Consider the following 23653-nt stretch of genomic DNA (forward strand, 5'->3'; position numbering starts at 1 on the left):
ACATGGGGATATATGACCTGAGCATTAATAGTTAGGGAAAGAGGAAGGGAGACGAAAAGAGAAAATCCAATAACTTAATATATTAGGGAAACAGGAAAAGAAGGAATTTAAGACGATGTGGGGGAAAAAAGAGACTAATAACGACAGACAGAGGGCGCTAATCATCAAAATGTGGAGATGGAGTGCCCTGCTAAAAATAATAAAACATTACAAAAATTAAGAAAACAGAGAGGAGGCGGCGGCTCTGTTATGCAGCTGTCTGCTGTCAATTGGACGTTTCCTGCTTGTTGAGCTGGGGGAGGTAGCAGAGAAGGGATAACGTCTGCAGACGAGTTACCCCTAAAGACTGACAGTACACACAATCACTGCAGCCCAGTTTAGTGAAACGGCTTGTCGGCTAGCGTCGGTGGCTGTGGGAGGTACTCAGCAGAGGAAAGGGGGGACAAAAAAAAAAAAAAAAAAAAAAAAACACTGAGGAAAAAGGCTTGCGACTGCTGACCAGAGGGCCTGGTGGAAACTGAACTTCGTGGTGGTGCTTTGGTTAGTTCTATAGTTACATTTTTTTTCCGACGTCTGTCAGCAACGGGTGATCAGAGCCAAAAAAGAACGGAGTGCAATAAGAAGAGTCGAAAAATGTGTGCAAGTGCCGTGTCCAATTTTAGTTTTGGAAAAACTGTATTTTTTTTGCAGCGCAAGGCCGCTTTTTTTGATGCAACTACAGCTAAAGAGCAGCGTGTTTTTCTTATCTAAATTTTAAAAAGCTGACTATAAACGGAACCTACAAACACTGCACCCTAGTGATTTAATCGGAAAAAAAATATAAAAATAAGAGCAGAAAGCACACAAACAATTCTGGTTTTCTGTTTACTTTGCAAGAACGGCAAAAAGAAGTGGGCTGATGTAGTGACTGAGCGATGCATCAGATTTAGCAATTCAGCTGGGCAAATCGAGAAGGAAACAACGGGAAGAATAGCAACAGCCATCTGGACCATCCAGTTTGTCTCTCCTTCGTGAGACCCTTTCATCACTTGACAAGACGGTGCTCTGAACATATTGCAATCCTGCAAAAGGAATGCACGGCGTGTAATCCAAGATAGGATAACAAGGTAGATAACTTTGAGACTAGAAAAGCTTTTTTGAAAACCCTACTCCGTGAATACAGAAACTGTACTTAGTCTCTAATATTGTATTTACGCAAAAAACAATATATTGATATTATTGTATCAGAGATAACAGTTAATGCAAAAGTAAATTGGCAATAATAAGAACTTGAATCTCTTTTAAAACAAATAAAAATAAACAACCACCCTAATTCACACACGGCTGCGTTTCGTAATTTAACACCGTTGGTGTATTGCTCAGACAGAGGTTTAGTCACATGGGTTAATTTGCAAATATAAATGCCACCTGAAAGCTGTTTCAGAACAATGTGAAATTATTTTGCGCATCAGGTGGGATAAAAACTGTCCCTCCTGGGTTCCACCGGTTCCTTAGCTACTGTATTTTGTTTCGTCCAGACTTTGGTGGTGCATTTTTTGGATAATAAATACACCTGCAACATCATGATCGTGTTGACCCAGGGCATAGACTGACAGTGCTGCGGAGCTTTGGTTTGAATTCCTGCAACTTCATTTAAGGTAAGGTGTTATGCATACTCGTACCATTTTACTAATGTAGTAGTGAAGTTATTTTATAAATACAACCCAATGCACATTGCATTATAGTTTGTTTTATAACCAGCACGCCTTAATGGACGTTAAATCATTGTTGCCCATAAGTTTGGACAGTTTCTTTAAATAATGATTTTAATTTGATGTTGTGTAACTTTCGGGTGGAAGCATCAAGGTTCTTGGTCCATCTCAAGTTCTGAATCTAGTCAAGCATTGCTGTTGAAGAGAGTATAGTCAAAAGAAGACTTCATGTTATGATAAGTTGAAACAGATCTGTTTAGGAAGTTTGTTGTAAATCCAAAAAAGATTGTACGGAATTTGAATGAAGTTACACCGAATGGCTACACTACTAAACTTTTTAATTTATTTTTTGCACATTTTAATTAGTAGAGAAAAGGTGTAATTGTTACTTGTACATTTTGCGTATATCTGGATTCATATAACGGTATTGTGGGTTTAAGTATAAGCAGCAGAGAAATACAAAATGTTGGCGTTTAGACAATTTTAATTCATTGTTGAATGAAATGGAGAGGAGACACGGACACATTAAATAGCCTTTTTCTAAACCGTTTTTGTGCTGTAAAATAATTAATTTGACCTCCACGCAACCGTCATCAGTGAGACCAGAAAATACAATGTAAAATGGACCTGCCATAAGACTGTCAATAGGTTGTCTGCCCACCGTTGGCAGTTAGGAGAGCTCTGTTTTGATGAGTCCAGGCTGCAACAGGAGTGAAATGACAACTCCTCAACATCCAGCCACATGAGACACCCTTGTTGAAAGTGTGTCATATTCTGTCTTGCCCATTGTGACTAAAACTTGCAGCAGAGTTTTAGTTTTATGTCAGGGGTGAAATGTTGCAACAATTGATTATCATAATATTATAAACACTTTGTTTAATATGTATTTGTTGTATTGAAAAAATATAGATAATCGTGTCATCTATACCTAAAAAGGAACTGCTCCATTGTTACTGATGGGGGTGTTGAGTGCCACTGCAAGTGCTCATTATAGTATAACTTTAATCCAGCCCCCTATACAGTTGGAGAGAATGGTGGTATGGATTTATTTTAAACTGAAAAATGGAGTATGTGAGGGAGGAAGAACTACAGTACTAATGAGGGAGAAAGTCTCAATCACTTATGGAAAATGTCATTATTGTTCAACCCTGCAGGAATGCTTGCAAGGTAACTCAAGCCAGTGCCTTGTGTCCTCTGTAATATAGCAAGATTCTCTCTTTTTTGACCCACGTTCTGTTTTTTTCTTTCCATTGGCTTTAAAAAGGATCCTCAGTTTCTTTGATAATGCAATCTGATCTTTAATGATCTATAATGCTTGGTAATGCAAAGCAATTAGATACCCTTTCAAGCAGAACATGCAATTAAAATGATTGATTATTATCCATTACACAACAAAACAATGCTAACAAAGAAAAATTAAACCTTAAAATAGGCTGCTTGCTTCGAGGTGTCTTTTATAATTTGCTGTCCAAGTGAGATCTTCAAGGTTTCAGTACGAGTACCAACACACGTAGACAGACTGAGTCAATCCTGGCAAACATGAAACGGGTGGAGGGATACTGCAAGCAGCATCGCACTGGATAAACTGTACTTCTATACAAGTCCTCCCAAAGACTGGTCAGAAGCCTATAATAATATGAAAGACAAAAAATGGATTGACATTTTTTATTTTTATTGGATTTCAGGCCTTGTGTAGAAATTGCGTAGAAAAAATGAATCTTTCTCTGAAGTGGCAGGTAATTAGATGGCACTTGTAAAATCATCATCTGACCTGTTCTAATTTATTCACAGTTATGAACTATATTACCTATTGCTGCCCACGCCAGCTGTACCCCTGTAATCCTCCAGTACTGAAAGAATTATTAAAAATGAAAGTCTTAATGCTTCTGATTACCGCCCCTCTCCCTTTTTTTCAGAACTTCTTTTTCAGTGTCTCCATAACAACTGAAAACATTAGTAGAAAAGGTCCCCCAGACCCACCCGTTACTGCATGTGTCTTTGATATCCCAACCTGTACATTAATACATGCTTGCACACAATACGAATACACACGCCTACATTTTATGTATACAAGATATTACAAATGTGTATAATTTCCCTGTTACACCTTGCTTATTTTAAAAGTATTTTGGGAAACCCACATGCATTTGTCAGTAGAGGTTTAGTAAACATTGGAAAACATTAGTAGTGTAAGGCACTAAATTGTAAAAACATCTTGCTTCCAACATGGGCTTCAAACCTTCTTGAATATGTAATAAAAAATACACAACAGCATGCGAAATTTGAATGCAACAGGGACATTTCCAAAAGGTCACCAAAAGGTCAAAGGTCACCTGAAATCCTTTTAATTATCTGTATCATAAACTAATGTGTGAATTATTATAATAATTATGCATTCAACCAGGTCTGTAATTTCTAGGTGTGCAATTACAGTAAGCAGAATGCACAATAATGCAAAATCTGTGAGTCGGTACATTAATCACTTTGAAACAAAGTGTCACAACCACACGTTGCATTATTAATCACATACATCACAGCTTGGCATGAAGACCTTTTTTGAACAGCTTACAGGTTTTCACATCTCCAAACACAATTAAGAAGATATGAAAGTGGGATCCTTGCCAGAATAAAGAATTCACCTCGGTTTGAAGACTTTTATTCTGACTGCCAAGCCAATATAGATCTAGATGTGAAATGACTTGGTTCTGGTTCCAAATGTATCTATTCACAACCCAAAATGTACCAGTACTTCAACAGTGATCTTCTGCTAATTCAGTATTTTATATTGTGTTTTGGTTTAGTTTTGTATCCTTCGTGACAACATTGCATTAACTATGGGCTAAATTGTCAAAGATAAGTATTACAAACGTCATTATTAAAAACACACCCGATTAAATGTACAGAGACATCCAGAAATATCAACAGACAATTTATTTAGGGGTTGTCTTGGGTCTAGTCTTAAAGGGTGCATAAGGACCTTTTTATTTTATCGTGTTACTTTATTATTTAAATGGACAGTTGTGTTTATTTAAAAACATGCTGTTCTGTTGTTATCATTGGTTGACAATGCCCCACCCAGATAAAATCGTGAGAATGTGTGGTCTTCAGCGAGTGGTTATTGACAAACTTCTCTGTTGACCGCTTGTATGAGAAACTCTGTGCCGAATGTGGTTGGGGGGATAAACTAAGTAATTGATAGCCGGTTACTCCCTCGGCCACAATATGAAAACAGGCATTGGCTGAACGGGGGGTGTGTGTTCAGAGGCTGAACAAGAGACGTGAGACGAGAGTAGATAATATTAGAAAGCAACTGCTACCTTTGCTGGTTTATACTTGTTTATGTTTCGTGTCTGTTTTGTTTCTGTCTATTTATTTTGGCCACTTTGCCGTTTTGTTTTGGTAAAGTGTTTTTGTTTCTGTTTAAACCTTTTATTTTTCAATAAATCTGTGCACCAGCGCATTCGCGCATACCCCAGTGCTGTCTGTGCCTGTCTACTTCCTTCCCTGACGTCACCACACGAGCCAGCCTGTTACCACTGCCACATTTAATCTTGCTACAATAAGTTAATTAGGGGCAACATGGATGGCAACCCCATTATATTAATTAAACAGCATCTGTTTCTTCAGTAGGTCATACTGAACGTTTATACGGGTTTACCCAAGGCCAGGACTGGTTAACTGATCTGTTGTGTTGAGTGGAGTTGTTTTTCCAAGAGTTAAACTATGAAAACTAGCAGCACCTCATAGAAATCTGTTGACAAAAAATATTGCTTCAACAAGTCCAATACATGTTTCAATAAAAGTTTTATTCTTTTATATCCAAGAACTGCTGAAATTTGCACTGCAATTGAGGTTAGATTTAATAAGCATAAAGTCCTTTATCATGTTCGCAAATGTTTGTTGTAACTGCAGTGGTATAATAATGCAGGTGACTTTGAGACTGGATAAAGTAGGACTGGAAAAAAATGCTACTCAACAGGTTTGAAATTGCGCATTGTTTAATTTGCCAAAGATACATGTTAACTGCAGTGCTGAAAAAACAGTATGTGACTAGAGATGAAACAAAGACAAATTTATAATGGCCAAAGAAAAACAAGCTGACAGAAGGAAAGTGTTTATGGCCCGATGTAGAAAACATTTTGTTTGGAGAACTTTGAATGACATTAATACATACTGTAACTTGTTCACATGTTAGTGCAATGCAGTGGTACACTTGTAAAGTATGTGTGTGGTTATGGTTCTGATTAACAAAACAAAATGAATGTATTTGTACAGCTGGAAATTGAATGCAATTGGACTGCACCATATGCAACACTAAAATGTTGTGTTTACTGGTTATTAAATGGTGCACTGTTTGTTTTATTGTTTTTGTTTTGCTTTTTTTAATTGATGCAGGCAGCACTGTTTCACACTTTTCTTTTAAATTTGAATTAATACAACAAATTTGTAAAAGCCAAATGCAGCGGGAACTATTGTCTAAGTGGGGTTTTGCAAAGTGAACAATTGTTTGGGTTCTCTAAGCTAAAATAACAAAAAAAAAATGGTAGTTTTAATACAGGTGGGATGTATAACTTGATTTTACCCTCTGTTAATTATTACTTTTTAAATTTTGGAAAACAAATAGTTTCTAGCAGTTTAGCTAAAAACGAAACAACACCGTAAAAATATTAATGGAATAAAACGTTGCAAAGAAGAATTACTTCAAAACTAAACCTGTGTATCTTTATTTATCAGTGTTGAAAATATCAATTGTTAAAAAAAAAATATTTTAAACACAAAATTGTATTCCTAAAATTGAAGTCTCAAGGGGGAGCGACTTTTACGCCAGTGTGACCTATAAAACGATTTTTACAGTAAAGATCAATTAATTACCACCCATGCCATCACTATTCACAAATGATTAAGACTATATTAGTTAACATTCTAATGGTCACAATTAAGTTAGAAATTGACACCCAATATTTAAGATCTAGTTAATGATTAGTTCTTAGTCAATCCACACGGTATCATGTTATTATCTTATCTAATTCTAATCTTATTTAATACCGTTATTATCACGGTATTAAAATACTCGGCATAAAACAGAATTAATTTTCAGTTTCTCACATTAGCCTCTCATTTTGATTTGTCTTACAGAATAATTCAATCAATAGTGGAAGCAATATAAATATATTCATTGTCAATCATGTTGTAATTAATAGTTACACTGTCAATTAAAGATAAGAACTCAAATCCAGACATTCATTGAGATCACCTGGTTCCAGAGTTCTGAGAGTGAATATCCAATAAGCTTCTCTTCTTCATAGTAATTTTACAATATAACCTCCCCTCTCTGGCAATACAATCTTTTCAAATGCTGTACATTTTAAAGAGGCTGAACCATGTTTCATTGCCTGATAGTGTCTAGCTATTGCATAATCTGCAGCATTATTGCTGATAGCAGCTTTATGCTGTGCTATTCTAATCTTAATATTTCTTTTGGTTTGTTCAGTGTATGCAAAGCCACATGGACATTTCAACAGATAGATGACATGAGTTTTGTTACACTTAACAACCCCCTCAGTTTGTGTATTTTGATCCGAGTGTGTATGATTTAAAGTATTTCGTGTTGTATGTGTTAGGGCAATGGATACATTTAACCAATTCTCTATAGAAGGTGATTTATACATTGAGGATACAACTCGGTCTTTTGATATTTTTACAATGTAAAACAAAATCTCTGTGGAGTAGTGACATATGTGCCAAGCTGAAGGTCTCATTCTAAAATGGTCCAGTGTTCCAAAATTATTGTTTAAGATCATTGGCAGTGTGGTTAAATTCAGTAATAAGTCATTCTGTCCTCGCTTGGTTGCTTATCCTTTGTGGTTCCAATCAAGGTCTCACTTTGTAATTTCTCAGCTCTGTTGTAGGCAGTTTGTAATAACTGCTGTTGTAACCTCTTGTGAGAACGATTCTACATATCTAGAGCTTTTGTTTCATATGTGTTAAATGTAAAAATTGCCTGGATGTTTTATTTTTGATAGTGTGATTTTGGTGGTCACTACTAGCATGCAAAATTTTGTTCCTATCGGTTAATTTTTCAGAAAATTGATGCATCAAATGTACCCTTAATATGGATAGATAAGTAAATCTAAAACATGTATTTGGGATTAGCTATGTTCCATTGTAAATGTTAAATTAGGATTGGTATTATTTATAAAATCTATAAGCAGGAACAAATCAATTTCAGAGCAAGTCCGAACCATTAATACATAATCAGTGTATCGATTAAAAAATGACACATTTTGTAGGAGAGGATTCGAGGCCTTGTAAAAGCTTTCCCAATGTCCCATGTACAAGTTAGCATAGTTCAGGGCAAAGGACGAGACCATAGCTGTGCCCTTATTGTGCAGATATTTGTTTTTAAACAAGAAATAATTTGTTGTCTGGACAAATTTGGTTAATTCCGATAGGAAGTTGGTGTGTATGTTTTGTTCTTTTTAAGAGAAAAAATGATAACATCAAGCACTGATTCTATTGGTAGGTATGAAGGAAAGGCCTCTATTTAGTACCTTTTACTTGTGTTGTACTCAAGGTCAGATTAAATAGATAAATTAATTATTGGTATCTCTAACTCCTGGTGAATCTTTGTGTGGGAATGTGTCGTTCCTGTCTTCCCTCCCATCGTCTTCTTTGGTAGGTTCTCCGATTATGTATTTCCATGTGTGTTGTCCAAAAAATGCACTCGTCCTGAACCACTGGAAGTTTCACTTGTGTGACCCAAGTCACTGGAGTCGCTTTCATTTGCAGTACAGGTTTAATGTTTGTGGACACATTTTTTTTACATCTTTTGGTTAATCTTTTGAGTAGTTTTGCCAGTTGGATGTCTATTTCAAACTTAATTGTGATCATTAAAATGTTTCTTAATCTTTTGTGAATAGTGATGTCATGTTAGTGCTAATTAATTGATATCTAGATAAGTGCAGTTAATTGAATGATTGTATCATATCTGAATAAGCTAGGGTGGTTCCCTTGAATAGTCATAATAATTAACTACCTGACGAAGACACATTGTGTAGAAATGCGTCATGGTTTTTTTTTTTTTTTTTTTTTTTTTTTTTTTTTTTTGAAAATTAAATAAAAACTTTAATTAGAACAGTGGTTTTGTGTTTCTACCTAGCAAGATGACCTGAATGCCGTAGATACTGATCAAATAAATCGGGTTGTTGTGGCACTGGTTTAGTGGTTTAATATTAGACACACTGGTGTATGTGTCACACCTGTGTGTTAGTCGCTCCCCCCTTCTAAGGACCCCATAAAAATAACTAGAAAATCGACTACTTCTAAGTTTTTTACGGTAGATAAGTGCAGTTAATTGAATGATTGGATTAGATCTGTATAAGCTAGTGCAGTTCCCTTAAATAGTCATAATAATTAACTTCCTGACGAATACACATTGTACTGAAATGCATTGTGTTTTATTTTTTGAAAATAATGTCTGTTCAATAAAATATATTTTAATCAGAAATTGACAGAGTGTGCGACCAAGTGTGTCTCTAAGTCGGCGGATCGCAAATCAACAAGAAAAATAAGGTTTGTTTAACTGCACAAAATTAATGATTGAGACCTACATTTAACTGAGACAGTTCTTTAATTATATGTGTGTGTGTGTGTGTGTGTGTGTGTGTGTGTTTATATATATATATATATATATATATATATATATATATATATATATATATATATATATATATATATATATACACACACACTGCTGCTGTGCAAAAATGTTAGACATGTTGCATTTTTCTACTCGGATGCATTATGAGCGTCAGCAATTTACTCAAAGCCTCCACTAGTGTTTTCTACTATTGTAACAACTTGCATAAAGAAGGAAAATCATTGCGTGAAATAGCTTGCATCACTCAATTTTTCCAAGGTGTGGTATCTGAAGTATAATCAACAACTACAGAGAAACATAATTTGTAATTGACAAACCCAGGACTGGAAGACCCCAAAAGCTAGATGAGCAATACTTGAAGATAATATCCTTAAGGAATAGAAAGAAGACAAACGTTGAATTGACAACAGAGTTGGCAGAAGGCACAGGTGTCTTTGTCCATGCATCAGAACAGAATTGTGCAACGTGTCTAAGCCTTTTGCACAGCAGTGTGTGTGTGAAAAATCACTGTCTTTATATACAAGTCTAAGTTTCAATAGCTCATTGGGCACATCAATAATGTTAATTACATTTTAGATAGTGAGCAGATAAGTTTGTTGATTGTTTGAGTGGTATTGTTCCTTGGGATAACAAAATACTGAGCTCAAGTCATGTGATTTCATAAAAATGCAAGGTGCTCAGTGATTGGTATCTGAATTGAGTTTAAACTGACAAAATTAGTTGAATAAGAAGCTGTATAAATAGCCATTCGAAAATACATGATTTTAATTAATACAAGAACAGAGAAAGAAAGACCATACCCTGCTCGAGTAATGACAATCACCTGGTTGTCATGGGCATGGTTGAAGGTGGCCTGCTTGTGAGAAAATTTCCCTGGAGAATGAGATGTTCTGCTTCAACAATCAGCAGACTAGTCCAGAGAAATCAGGAAACCAACTCTGTGAAGGACAGGCCATGTCCTGGAAGGCAGAGGGTCACCACACTGGCCCACCACGTCGTGGTGAGCGTTATTCTGACTGTTGCGTTGTTCAAGTCAACCGGTGGGGTGGTGGAAGTATGATGTGGAGAGGAATCTCCTTTAACACAAGAACACCTTTGGTGCAGATTGAGGACAACCTTACTGCTCAGAGATGCATTGATGAAGTCCTTGAGGCAACATTTTTTCCGTTCCGTCAAGCCAATCCTGAAATGTCGATTTTCCAGCAGGACAATGCAAGACCACACAGTGCTAGGATTACAATTGCACGACTTCAAGAAAATAGTGTTGAGGTCAGCTTTTTCTCCTGGACCAGTAGAATCTGTGGGACCAAATTGCCAGTGCTCTCCACAAGAGACAACCGTGACCAACCAATCCTCGCCAGCTGGCTGCAGCTGCACAGGAAGAGTGACAGAACATCCCACAGCAGTCTATTCCATAGGCTGATCAGGCCTGTGCATCAATGCTGCCGGGATTATCTTAATGTTCAAGGAGGTCATACCCGATAGTAACTTTGTCATGTTTTAATTTTGACAGTGTGTCACGTTTCATACTAAAAACTTATCATGATTCTTTGATCTGTATTTGTGTTCATTTTCTGTGATTTTTATTTGATATCTACGTTTAAAATGTTTGATTAAGTCCATTAGACCTGAATGTTGCGTTTCTTTTGTGCATCTATACATCGGTATTTTATTTTATTTATTTATTTATTTATATATTTTTATTTATTTTGGAGGAGGGGGGGGGGGGTTAGAGGCATAGCAGCTAAAAGCACCGTGCATACATCTAATAGGTAGCTAATATATATCAGCAATAGCAAAGTTTGATGACCTGAGAGATTGATTTGGTAGACATAAACTACTTCCCTCCTGAAGCATCAGTAAAATGTGATTTCTTTTTGCAAGCAAATCAGTTGTTCAATACAGTATGGTAAACTTGAATTTGACATGTCTTTACAAAAAAAATTAAATGTTGTAAAAAGCCACTTCACAATTCAGTCCATATTTGCACATACCGAGGTCAAATTTTGAAAGCCGTCACTGTATTCAATATTTTTGAACAGCTGGAATCTCTTTCTTGTAACAATACTGTATAGCCACCTTCACAGTAAAATTTGAGACCTACAGTGTGTCTGAAACTTTGGCAACCTTACCAGGTTGTTATATTGTGTAATATAATTGGAAAATTAAAAGCACACAAAGCACAGTCAAATCCATTTCTTTGGCCAAAGACAGTGTAATTGTTTATGTAATTTTGTAGAAGTGGTTCCGTTGCCATGAGAACAAGCTGTTCACTGACAGGTTTGAAAGTTGGTCACTCATGATCCCTTTGGCTGTTGAAATGATTATGGCAGTATTATACCGGCATAGATGGCACAATTTTGTGCTGGTGAAGGGGGTCTTTTTAAAAATTGAGAGATCTCCGAGATGGCTTATTGCAGGCATGTGTAGTAGTGGCCTGTCTCATAGACGGAGAAACCTAGTATAAACCAAGACATTCTCAAAACCAGTACAATAAAGAGAGATAATATTAGCTGAGTTATTTTTAGCCTGAGTTATTTTTAGCTCCTTGATGTCCTTATTAACATAATTATACATATATCTCGCCTCTACCTACACTGATTAGGATATTGCCATTAGTTGTCATTTTGAATGCTCGCTATTCGCTGATAAGACTGTTCCTGCTTCACATATGCAGCCTCATCGGTCATACCAAATACGTCTTAGACTGGGTATTGTAATTGTTTTGTGTGAAAAACCACTGCTCCTGCATTAATAACCCTCCATTATACTTGTCTTTTTCTGTACTATTGCTGCGCTGAAACCTAACCCGGTATTACTGGCCTTTTCACATCACAAGCACAACATTTCCACACGCTTCTTTCATCTCTCAACTTCAAAGGGATTTAATGGGCAGATTAAATGGCTATTACTGAAAGTCAGCACGGTAGAGTAAACCAGAAGTGACAGGTGCAAAGTGATTTAAGGAAAGTGCTAAACCACTTGCAAAGGGATCTGCAAAATAAACAAGGATCAGAATTATGAAAAAATTTGTAAAAACAAAATGTGACCTACTGTACATACGGGCTAGCACCTACATATATCCCCAGACTCAAAAACTTAGAATGCCAGTAAAAAATGTCATCATGATTAGATAATCTGTTGACTAGATAGATGTAAAAATGTAAGTGTGGCATTAGTATAGACATATTTGTAACACCACTGTATTCCTGTTGCTAGGGATGTGTATCCGCTGTAGAAAATAAAGAACAAACACAATGCCATACCATACTGTTTATGACCACACATGATTGAACAACAGTAGAAGTGAGAGTTCACACCCTTTTATGCTCACTTCAATTTATCTTCACATCTGTCAGTCACATGACTGGTAACTGACACCCCTTGGCAGGCAGTGCTATAAAAACAGCATCTACTGGAAACTAACAAATGCTGTTGAATTTTAGGTATTCTGGCTGAATACAAAATATTTAATCAAGAATGAAAGTGTTCCCTCTGAAACATCTGTCAACTTTACGGTGGGTTGATGGTTTCAGTAGACAGTATGTGCTGAGGCTGTATTGTGCAGATAACGTGTTCTGTGACAGTTCTAGCAAAAACCAATTTGATACTGGCGTCAATATTGTGAATTCACCAAGTACACATAGTTGTCTGTATGTACTTGACTTGCAGTTTTGCCTTATCTTAACTGCTAATCCATGCATGATGAAAATGAGGATTTCACAATCCCTTACTCCCATTTATAGGACAGTTTATTGTAGAGGTCATCCCACACCGATTCTCTTATTTTCTGTTATTTCATTTGAGAAGTTCTCCAAGATGCATCAAAACTCCAGGAGTTTATTATTGGACAATAACGGAAAGAATATGTCACTTCAGTTAGTGTAAGGCTTTTTTTTTTTTTTTGCGGTCATTTCCAAAAATAAACAATTTAAAGAATGAATAATAAGCCCTGGATTAAAACAAAGCATATTTTCTTCAGCACAGGACCACAGAGGCATTGTCCAGGTAACTGTGCATTTGAAAGGAGCCTTTAGTTAGGGCTCAGTTAAAACCTGGTTCTGGTCTTAAATGGAACACTTTTAATCCACTGTAACATTGGTGCCACGCTGGGGGTCCCTCTCGCCTTCGTTGCTGATTTCCCTTTTTTTTTTAGCAACAGCGTTGGTAGAGAAGTAGCTGTATGTCTTTCTGAACTTGTTAAAGAATGAAAACTCCCTCAAAGGCAGAGCTGTTAAAAATGCACAGTTGAGGTTTTGATAGTTACACATGTTAAGGCAAAGCCTCTGCTTGGTAAATGGCATGATGGAAATAAGGCCGCCTTCGCATAGCTGTTTGGCCCATTATTTGGCTGCCTGTACGCAGATTCTGGGGGGTTGCGGATGTGATGGAAGTGGGGAGGAAGAGGAGGAAAGAGCCGTCTGCTGGGATGTAGCAGTCAGGTTGAGCAAAAAAGGCCTGTTCGCCCAGTTGCAGATTCTTATTACGGACGAAAAAAAAAAAAGATAAATGTTTACTGCACTATACAAGGTGTAGTAAACTTTAGTGATGGTATGAAAAATTCCAGTGAAGAATGGTATAGCATTGTGAAAACTATTTACTAGTGACGCATAAGCATAGGTACTGTGGCATGATGCAAAATACTTGCTGTCTTTTACATTATTTTGACACACATTCAATTTCATGCTCAATTTTTTTAACTAAATGCGATTCTTAGATGAATGTTTGCTACATTCTTTTATAGTTAAGCATCTCTGTGAGGGAACCTTGTATAAGTTCGCTCATCCACCACACTTGTCTCACAAACATCTGCTAATACATTATCTCATAAACCATTGCAACTGCACCCTTTACTTTGACAATATTGGGGTCATGTGGCTTTTTTTTTTCCCCCCAGTGATAAGGACCTAATAGTTCATGATATTACCTTCATACTCGGGACATACAGTAGCTGTGCTCTGTTATTCTTTTGTTATATAAACTGTGACCTTGACTAAGGATGCAAGCTGATTATGATTGTTTGCATAACAACAACATTAATATATATTATGTTAGAAGGGGTGTGAACATGTGGTTGGTAGTGCACAGGTGTGGAGGTGAGGCAGTGATTTTATAAACAGTCCAACAACAGTTCAGTGGTCAAAGTTTATTTTTGCTTTTAAATACTTTGACTATACACAACGATTTGTACAGCCAATCAAAAACCACAGGCTTCAGTCCCAAAATAATAATACAACAATAACACACACTTTAAAACACCCTCACAATCACTAGTCCAACAGTGAGTTCTCTGGGTGCAAGTGGTGTTTTGAACAGTGAGTAACAGTGCAGTGCAGTCCGGGTTTGATGCTGGCTGAGTAGCATCACTTCCCGGATATTTAGCCGTCTATAAAGACAAACAAAGACAGTTAGCAAAACAAACAAAACACTAAACATACACTCTCCTTATTAATTATTTCCGTTATTTTAACGGGGCCTTTCCGTAACCATAGTGATGGAACAGATTACTGGGCCACTTCCCCAAAATACCCTCTGTCACGCCATCTTTCGGTGGCATGGCCAGTCACGTCTCCTCCAGTCTGTGACTGACGCATGCCTACCGCATTCAGGCGCTGACTTCTCGTATTGTGGCCCCACCCCTTTCCTGGATTGCCGGCTTCCGAGTTACCGCAGATTTAACTGCCCATTTGAGTTATTTTTGTTATAGTGACAAGTTTGTCATGAGTTATTACTGAAGTATGCAGGACACGTTTCGAATAAACATAATGGGTAATACTTATAAAATGAATACATACTGTAGTATATACAGTGTTTCCACTAGGGAAAAACAATCCCGTCACAGTGACTGGTCACTAAATGTTTTACCAGTTACAACTCCAAACATCATTGTCATTCATGTGACACCTGTCCATTCTTCTTAAAGTGGTACACATGCACCTAGTTATGGAGAATAAATAGGTGTACTGTAGTTGGTGGGGGGGCCGGGGGGGAATCCTTTCACATAGCAGCCTTATATTTTTTAATTAAGCCGAAAATGAAAGAACATCGTTTATAACAATTTGTTTTCAAAAGTTGTCTTTTTTTCTTATTTAATATTCTTATTTTGCTTATTTTGCTTTATAATTTCTAATTCAAATATTTTGCACAATAGTTCTTAGTGTAAGTGAAAACCACAGGTATAATATCATCGTGAATTTAAACATTTGATATTAAAAAGACAGGAGGATGTACAGGCTTATACATAAGACCAGACTGGCATATCTAGAGAACACATAAAAAAACAATACAGAAATACATCGCACTTTATGCCTTCATTTCAGTGAATTCACGTGGCACAGTCAATCAGACGAAATAAACAAATCCTCCCTTCCAGGAGGAATGAAAGTCAGGGCATGGATTGAATCAGCCTGTCGGGGACTTCCTTTGTTAACAAGCATACGCTAAGGCAGGACCTGCCAAATCACTCACTAATTTGATTGCCTATGCCTTTAAGGGTGTAGTCTTGAGGTGCACTAGAGGCACATTTAGTCGCTATTGTTAGTGACAGTCAGTGTTTCTAGCTGCCAGTCGCAGACCTTTTGCTGCCATTCAGGCTGACAGATGGCTTCAGTCTCTGCTCGTCAGCTAGCTTTTAAATCATTTCTGACGGGTAATTACTAGTTCATGGAAACGCTGATATGTGAACTAAACTGTGTTATTTTGTTGCTTTTCTGTTTTCATGTCATATCACACAAGCGTATTTTTCATGCTAGTTCTAGTAGACTGTTATTAGCAGTTACCAAGGTAAATGCCCAGGATCCTGTACGTAAGTGAAACTGCTTAGAATAGAAGATAAAATTATATTCTGACCACTGGCTTTGATTACTCCGGCCTGTCATGTCTGCGGCTTCAGCTGAGTGTGTGTGTGCGTTCTGTTCACAAAGAGATGGCTGAGGAACACTGACAGTGGGGGCATGTACGAGAAACACAAAGCTTAAAACAGCCTCCTGTAAAATGTGTTTATAAAAAGACTACAGTGTAACCGGGTCCAGATGTGATGTGTCATCAGCACAGACAACTGATTAGATATGTGTAAAATGCCATCCACCTCCTAGTGAGGCTATGTTACAAATACTGTATATGAGTAGAACTGCAGTTCAATCCAGTTTGGGTCAGATATTTTTCTACACCAGGGACCAGCTACTCACAGGGGAAAAAAAAGAGCTTTTCATCAGGTTTTTTTGGGAAAGAAAAGCAAATCCATAGGATCATCCAGCGATGAGCAGATGTCAGGATCCAGGGGGATTATGTGTTCTAAACAAGAGCCTTACCAGTGACCAAGAAGATACAAACATAGCAAATAACAACAATAAAAAAAACACTGCCTCCTCTGATGTGACAATCACTACAACAATCAGGATTTTCATAATTGGATAATTGGGTGGCATAAATGCACACTAACATTGGAAAACGTTTTTTGGCTGAATGGATTTCTCGTAATAGGAAGATATTTTTTCAGATCAATAGTAAATCTTATTTTGTGTAGATGGATACAAGATACTTCTGTGTCTCATGTTCAATTATACAGTGAATAAAAAAAAAAAATCACATACCAGAAATCAAGCATTACAGAGTTGTTAGAATTCCAGAACATTTTATCCTTTGCCCAGATACCATTGTATGCATAGAACATATGGCACAGTTCTAAAGTTACAAAAAAAAAAAAAAAAAAAAACACAATTTCATGTTGTTTTGTAGTCCCTGAATATTTTGAATAAGAGACATTATTTCAGGGGGTCCTCTGATTGGCTCATCTGGTAAAGGCACCACTATGTGGTGTGCAGTTTGAGTCATAGCCAGGTGAGATCACACTGATCACCCAGCACCAGACCTCCAAACCCCAAATTATGGTATATATTTTTTTTTTTCTACTGATTTTATACATGACCAGGGCATGTCTTTTACAGAGCTGAAGAATGACATTTTGTCACCCTTGGGCAATTTGTGAGATTACCGGTCATGTGTTTTTACATTTACCCCCCTCATACATATAGCTATTCACAGGATTCTGATATGATAACAATTTTGTATCTAGTCTTCAGTACAGTATTATAACAACTTCTATTATGACCTAAAAATAGTACCACCTTCAACCTTCCTACTGGCCTAAGTGGTGTTTGCAACCTCTACAATTCACATTATTTGATACAATAAATAGCTCTAACATAGTTTAATGGGGTAGAGCTATTATAGAACGTAGTGTCTTTTGTACAGATAACCAAGAAACCGATAAGGCCAGTCAGATGTACCCAGGCCACTAAAGCTATCGAGTATTAAAACAAAAATACTAATACAGTGCTCCAAGTGGCATTTAGTGTTTTAATGCCCTTAAGTACAATTCGTTTTTGATCTTGTACATGATTCTGGCTAATGAGACTGTCTGGGTTTTCATTATCCCTATCTGCTGGAGCTGTGTTAGCGTGTTGCAGCAACCAATCATGAGCAGAACATAGTAATTGCGTTACTGCAGCCACATTTTTTAGTTCGGCAGGGTGTGTTACTTTCACATGAAAACTTGGCCAACTTCAGAATTTCTGGAGGTGCTAGTGATACATTACCAAGTACAGTTACAGGCAGTAGGCATTTGGAAACCACATCTTTATAATAGCCATACTGTAGTGGGTCCATTGCAGGTGGATTAGGTTTGAAAGCACCTTTCCACACACAGTTTTGGAAATGGGCACATTTCACATTTTCTTGGAAGGATTCAGCTGTTGGTGTTAATGAACATAGCTTTAGCATTTGAGAACTACTTCCCATTTTAGTTGCCCACACCTTTAAACGAGCCTCAGTAGTAGACTTGCATTTAACCTGGCCATTACACGCTGTCGTGAACTGTGATGCTTGCAGACTAACTCTGCAGTGGGGTCACCTAGCAATGAGAGGGAATGGCCGTCTCTTAACCATTTCACTACTTTACGTTTACCTATACCAAAACATGCTGTAGGCTGTGGTGTCAAATCCGCTCAACACATGCGCTGCTACAACATCTGGTATGATGGCTTCATGCTTGGATACAGATTCACCAATATCTTTCACAGTCCTGCCTTCGATTGGTGACTTCATCAAAATTTGCACCACAGTGTTCCGCAAGAATTAGTAATGCAGTAGTATCAGGAAGACATCAGTATCATGTGACAGTACAGTTACTCGTGTGAGCCCATCTGCAGCTACAGATGCCATGTCCTGCCTCTTGATTACGACGTAACCACGAACTTCATGTGGAACGTCATCCTCTCCTGTGATGACAAGCTTGTGTTCCTGCGTATGTTCCTGGTGCAATTCTGTGTCATTTAGGAGGTCACGACAGATCATGGTTATCGGTTGCTTTTTGTTTTTTGTGACTGTAAGAACTACTTTCTTGGTTGGTAATGTCATGTTGACTGTCTTATGACATCCATAGTGCCTTATTCTTTGTAGAGGTGAAACACCAAATAAATAAGAAACACCAATTGCCAACTTTTTAACTATTAGTGTTTTGAGTACTGAGAGACAGCCTTATATGTGCCCCATTCTGGCCAATGCACGACCCACAGTATGGCTGAGCCATCAATAACAATGCTTGGTGAGCCCTAATCTTTATTTTGAGAAGAGACAGGTACCTATAGGATTTTCTTCAAGGTAGATTTCAATTTGCATTCTCGTAGCTCTTCAGAGCCATGTGTGATATCAACCTCACAAGAACTTCCTTGTAGACAAATAACGAGAGTAAATAGTGTCAAAACTTGTGTCAGCTGTGATATGCGTCTTTGTAGTTGCCATGGTAACAACCTTCTTGAGTATAGTTTAATGGAAACTTACTGGCCAGCCATCTTCAAACTCTCATCTGTTTGGATCCAACAGAGTTCTCCCCAGGCCTTTTCAAATCCAGTTCTTAAATTCTTTGTTGTATCATCAGAATTTTTCTGCCAGGACAACCTTGTACTTGGCTTGATTCGTGCACCCTTCACAAAGACAAATCTGCCCGATTCCAGCCTTGCTGAAGCACCCCCAGATGAGTCCAATTTTCAGCTTTGCCCACCACCTGGTCGTCTGATGGTTAGACGGAGACCCGGAGAGACCTACAAGCCACAGTGTCTCGCACCCACTGTGAAATGTGGTGGAGGATCGGTGATGATCTGCGAGTGCTTCACAAGGCTGGAATCGGGCAGCTTTGGCATGAATCAAGCCAAGTACAAGGTTGTCCTGGAAGAAAACTTGCTTTCTTCTGCTCTGACAATGTTCCCCAACTCTGAGGATTGGTTTTTCCAGCAGTTCAATGCTCCATGCCACACAGCCAGGTCAATCAAGGTGTGGATGGAGGACCACCAGATCAAGACCCTGTCATGGCCAGCCCAATCTCCAGACCTGAACCCCATTGAAAGCTTCTGGAATGTGATCAAGAGGAAGATGGATGGTCACAAGCCATCAAACAAAGCCGAGCTGCTTGAATTTTTGCGCCAGGAGTGGCATAAAGTCACCCAACATCAATGTGAAAGACTGGTGGAGAGCATGCCAAGACGCATGAAAGCTGTGCTTGAAAATCAGGGTTATTCCACCAAATATTGATTTCTGAACTCTTCCTAAGTTAAAACATTAGTATTGTATTGTTTAAAAATGAATCTGAACTTATTTTCTTTGCATTATTCGAGGTCTGACAACACTGCATCTTTTTTGTTATTTTGACCATTTGTCATTTTCTGCAAATAAATGCTCTAAATGACAATATTTTTATTTGGAATTTGGGAGAAATGTTGTCAGTAGTTTATAGAATAAAACAAAAATGTTCATTTTACCCAAACACATACCTATAAATAGTAAAACTAGAGAAACTGATAATTTTGCAGTGGTCTCTTAATTTTTTCCAGAGGGGTGTGTGTGTGTGTGTGTGTGTATGTATATATATATATATGATACATACACACAGAGGTCATGTTAATGCAAAATTTAGTATCCTAGGCGCAAAATAATTCCATTTGACAGAAAAATATTTTGCCTCGCGTTCACAGGATACACAGAATGGGAAAGGGATGCAGACATGCAGATTCATGGTAGTCTGTTACACTGCAGCAAAATGACCGTAAAATACTTGCTTGTTTAAAAAACTGTTCTGGAATATAACAGCCTTGATTAAGGTGCATTCCAGTCCTGTAGTTGGCAGCAATAAGCCGCATATTTGTCTTACGCAGGAATATTAAGAAGGATATTTACTTTTAGACTTGTGGCGCCAGATAGAATGTCTGTGACAATATGACAAAGCAGTTTTCAATCTGTAGTTTTTTTGTTAAGCAGTCAGCATCTTCTGATTGTACAATTCAGCAGTCTCCGCGGAACACCTCCTAAGAGAACACTTCGCCGAAAGAAACACACTTTGGGTGAAACAGATTTTTCCCATTGTAAATGCTTCAGCTAAAGGAACAGGAACTTTGCTTAAAAAAAACACCTACAGCGATCCGTTCTCAACGGATACAGTACTGTTTTGTCACCTGATAACTCGTTATCATCAAACTTCAATTAAAATGGTTTATTCAAAAGCAACTTGTCATCGTGAGGGTGTGTTGAGGCACACTGACTGGCTTATTAAATATTTTCAGAACCACTATCATATTGCCTCGTTTTGTATCCTGATTTTCACGAGTGCACCTCACTGCTACAAAATGGCATGTAAACAAAACGGCGAAATGCGCAGCTGTTTCTCTTACTAAAAAAAGTTCTTGAAAAAAACCTGAATCGGAGACACGTCGACAAGCAGTTTGATGTTTCCCATTCCTTCGCCGTTCTGTTAATTAATGTGCATGTTTTGTATTGCTGTTGCATTTTTTTTAATGTGCGTAGGGGTGGTGTGTCAGTTTAGTTTGACAGTTTATTAATGTTAGTTTGTCTGTTACTTTATTATTATAGTTTAACATGCACATACCTATTCAGTACCTTTTCATATGCTGATGCACGTGCATCATGATGAGTAATAAATATTTGCTGATTCATATTGTGTCTGGTGGTCAACTCCGTCTAGAGAACACTTTGCTTGTTTCCCGAGGGGGTTCTCTTAGCCAGAGACTACTGTACTACAGTGACCAAAGCAGTTGCAAGCTGCAGTAATAAGCAAACGAAAAATAGGTTCTTGTAATTCTGAATGGGAGATGAAGTACCCATAGCTTGTTTGTCGAAACAACAAGATGTAGTGTGTGTGGAAAAGCTGCTGTACAAAAAAATGCATATACAGAGTTTCAAGAGTCTTCATTAATGCGGCGACACAATGAAAGAAGCGAAGATCCTCTCACCCGGGAAACTAGATTTTTGCCATGGTGTTATCGTTTCTGTCTGACCTGAGAATCCTGTTTTTTATCTTTCAAAAACGTTAAGAATGGCCTACGATTATGTGGATATAATTAGTGCTGTTTTTATTTTTCTTTCAAAAGTAGGATAAATATTAGGCTTTCTAAACATTTTTTTTTTTATTTCACGACTTTTTTTTTTTTCAATCCTAGCCTAATGCATAGTACAGTAGTAGTTTCTGCATGTGAGTTGTAATAGTTGTAAATAATATAGGCTACTTATTGATTACTAAAAAAAAAAAAGATATACTAAGAACATGCATCATCGCACATTCTAATAAACTTTATGTGATCATGTGTGCGCTAGATCCCTTTCCTCCTTAACTATTAAAATATGTTTTTTTGTGTTATTAACTCATTAAAATTATAAATGGGTCACTTTCCTCCGGCATAGTTCCCTTAGCACGTAACCCTTTGCAGTCCACTTATTCAGCACTTGTCAGGCGCATCAGGTCCAATTTATTTTCGCATGTGCTCTTTATTTTACACATACTGTTTACATTTTTTTTTTTTTTCAGAGTAAAACAGGTTTAAAAGGCAAATTCAAGAGGACACTCGGTACTGTATCTCCAGCCAAGCCCCACCCCTTGTTTGCTGTATATTTCACGTACCTCTTTATAGATGTGCATACTGATAAATCCTCCTCAATAATGCGTTCTAAGTCATTATTTTGTTCCTATAAATATACAAAATGTATATATGTGTACAAAATGCTCTGCAAATGTCTGTGATATTCTTTGAGCTCTGGATGCAGAAGCAGCTACCTCCTTTGTTATGTCCGTGTTATCTCTGTAGTGCATGGTGCTATGAGATGCACCTTTTTTTTTTTTTCGGCTTCATTCGGCTCCTGTCGGTCTCAGTCGGCTATTGAAAGGTTTTCTCTGCTTTTTCTGGAAAAAAAAAAAGCCCAAAACTTGTGCTTTACGTCTTTGTGATGATGTCGGACAGGGCCCGACATCGGATTGGAAGGGAAAAATCGAAATGTCGGACCTTGTCCGACACAGGACCGCAGAGGGTTAAGGTAGCAGTTGCTCAAGAAAACTACCATGGACCCCAAAGTTCTTGATAATTATAGACCAACCTCCGCTATTGTTCTAGAGAAAGTTGTTGCCAGTCAATTACACACATTTATATCTCGTAATATCATATATGAAAAATGTCAGTATCGATTTCCTGCTGCACTGAGACAGCCCTTGTTAGAGTAGTAAATGATCTGTTAAGTTCTGACTGGCTTTCCCTCAGTTTTATTTTGCCTAGATCTAATTGCTGCTTTTGATACTGTTGACCACCATGTTATTGAATGATATTGAAATCTCAGTGGGATTGTCAGGAGATATCTTGGTTCAGGTCTTCTCTTTCTGATAGGTTTCCGTTCTTCTCTGTTGGGGAGGTGAAATCAGCATTTTCTGAAGTTGTCTGCGGTGTTCCACACGGTCTGTTTTAGGCCCTTTTATTATTTTTGTTATAAATGTTACCTTTTAAGTGACGTTATCCACAGACGTGGAGTAAACTTCCATTGTTCCGCTGATGGTCCTCGACAATATTTGTCTTTAAAGCCAGGAAATACTCGAGCAGAAGTATTATTAGCTGCTTGTCTTGCTGACATCAAAACAGAGGTTATGCTAGTGGGCTCTGAGAGCCAAGAAAAACATGTTGATTTACTTGAGTAGACTTTAGCATTCTCTTATCAGAACTAAAACTAGAAATGAGAAATGTAGAGTAATCTTTGACCCTGATCTATCATTCAAGACTCGTAAAGTTACTAGGTATCATTTGAGAAATATAGCTAAACTTAGACCTATTATTTCTGTGTGTGATGCTGAAAGACTAATGAATGCCTTTGTTTCATCTGCAATTGATTATTGTAATGCACTTTTCTGTGGTTTTCCAAAAGGTGTGGTTTTTCGCTTACAGCTCATTCAGAACACTGCTGCTAGAATTCTGACTGA

The 23653-nt window shown here is 37.5% G+C and overlaps 1 protein-coding gene across 4 annotated transcripts in view; it reads left to right on the top strand.

Moving 5' to 3' along the window:
• Positions 1-293: 293 nt before the first annotated feature.
• The window catches only part of LOC121319597 (LARGE xylosyl- and glucuronyltransferase 1-like), a 75198-nt gene continuing 51838 nt past the window's right edge, over positions 294-23653 (top strand). Inside the window, exons 1-2 of one of the 4 annotated variants that reach the window (XM_041257191.1) lie at positions 295-1106; positions 1518-1637. The gene's annotated coding sequence lies outside the window, so the exon portion shown is untranslated. Of the gene's footprint in view, positions 1638-23653 lie in introns of all 4 variants that reach the window. The other 3 variants (XM_041257193.1, XM_041257190.1, XM_041257192.1) reach the window with 3 other exon arrangements.

The sequence above is a fragment of the Polyodon spathula genome, chromosome 8 (assembly GCF_017654505.1).
Source record: "Polyodon spathula isolate WHYD16114869_AA chromosome 8, ASM1765450v1, whole genome shotgun sequence".
Taxonomy (NCBI): domain Eukaryota; kingdom Metazoa; phylum Chordata; class Actinopteri; order Acipenseriformes; family Polyodontidae; genus Polyodon; species Polyodon spathula.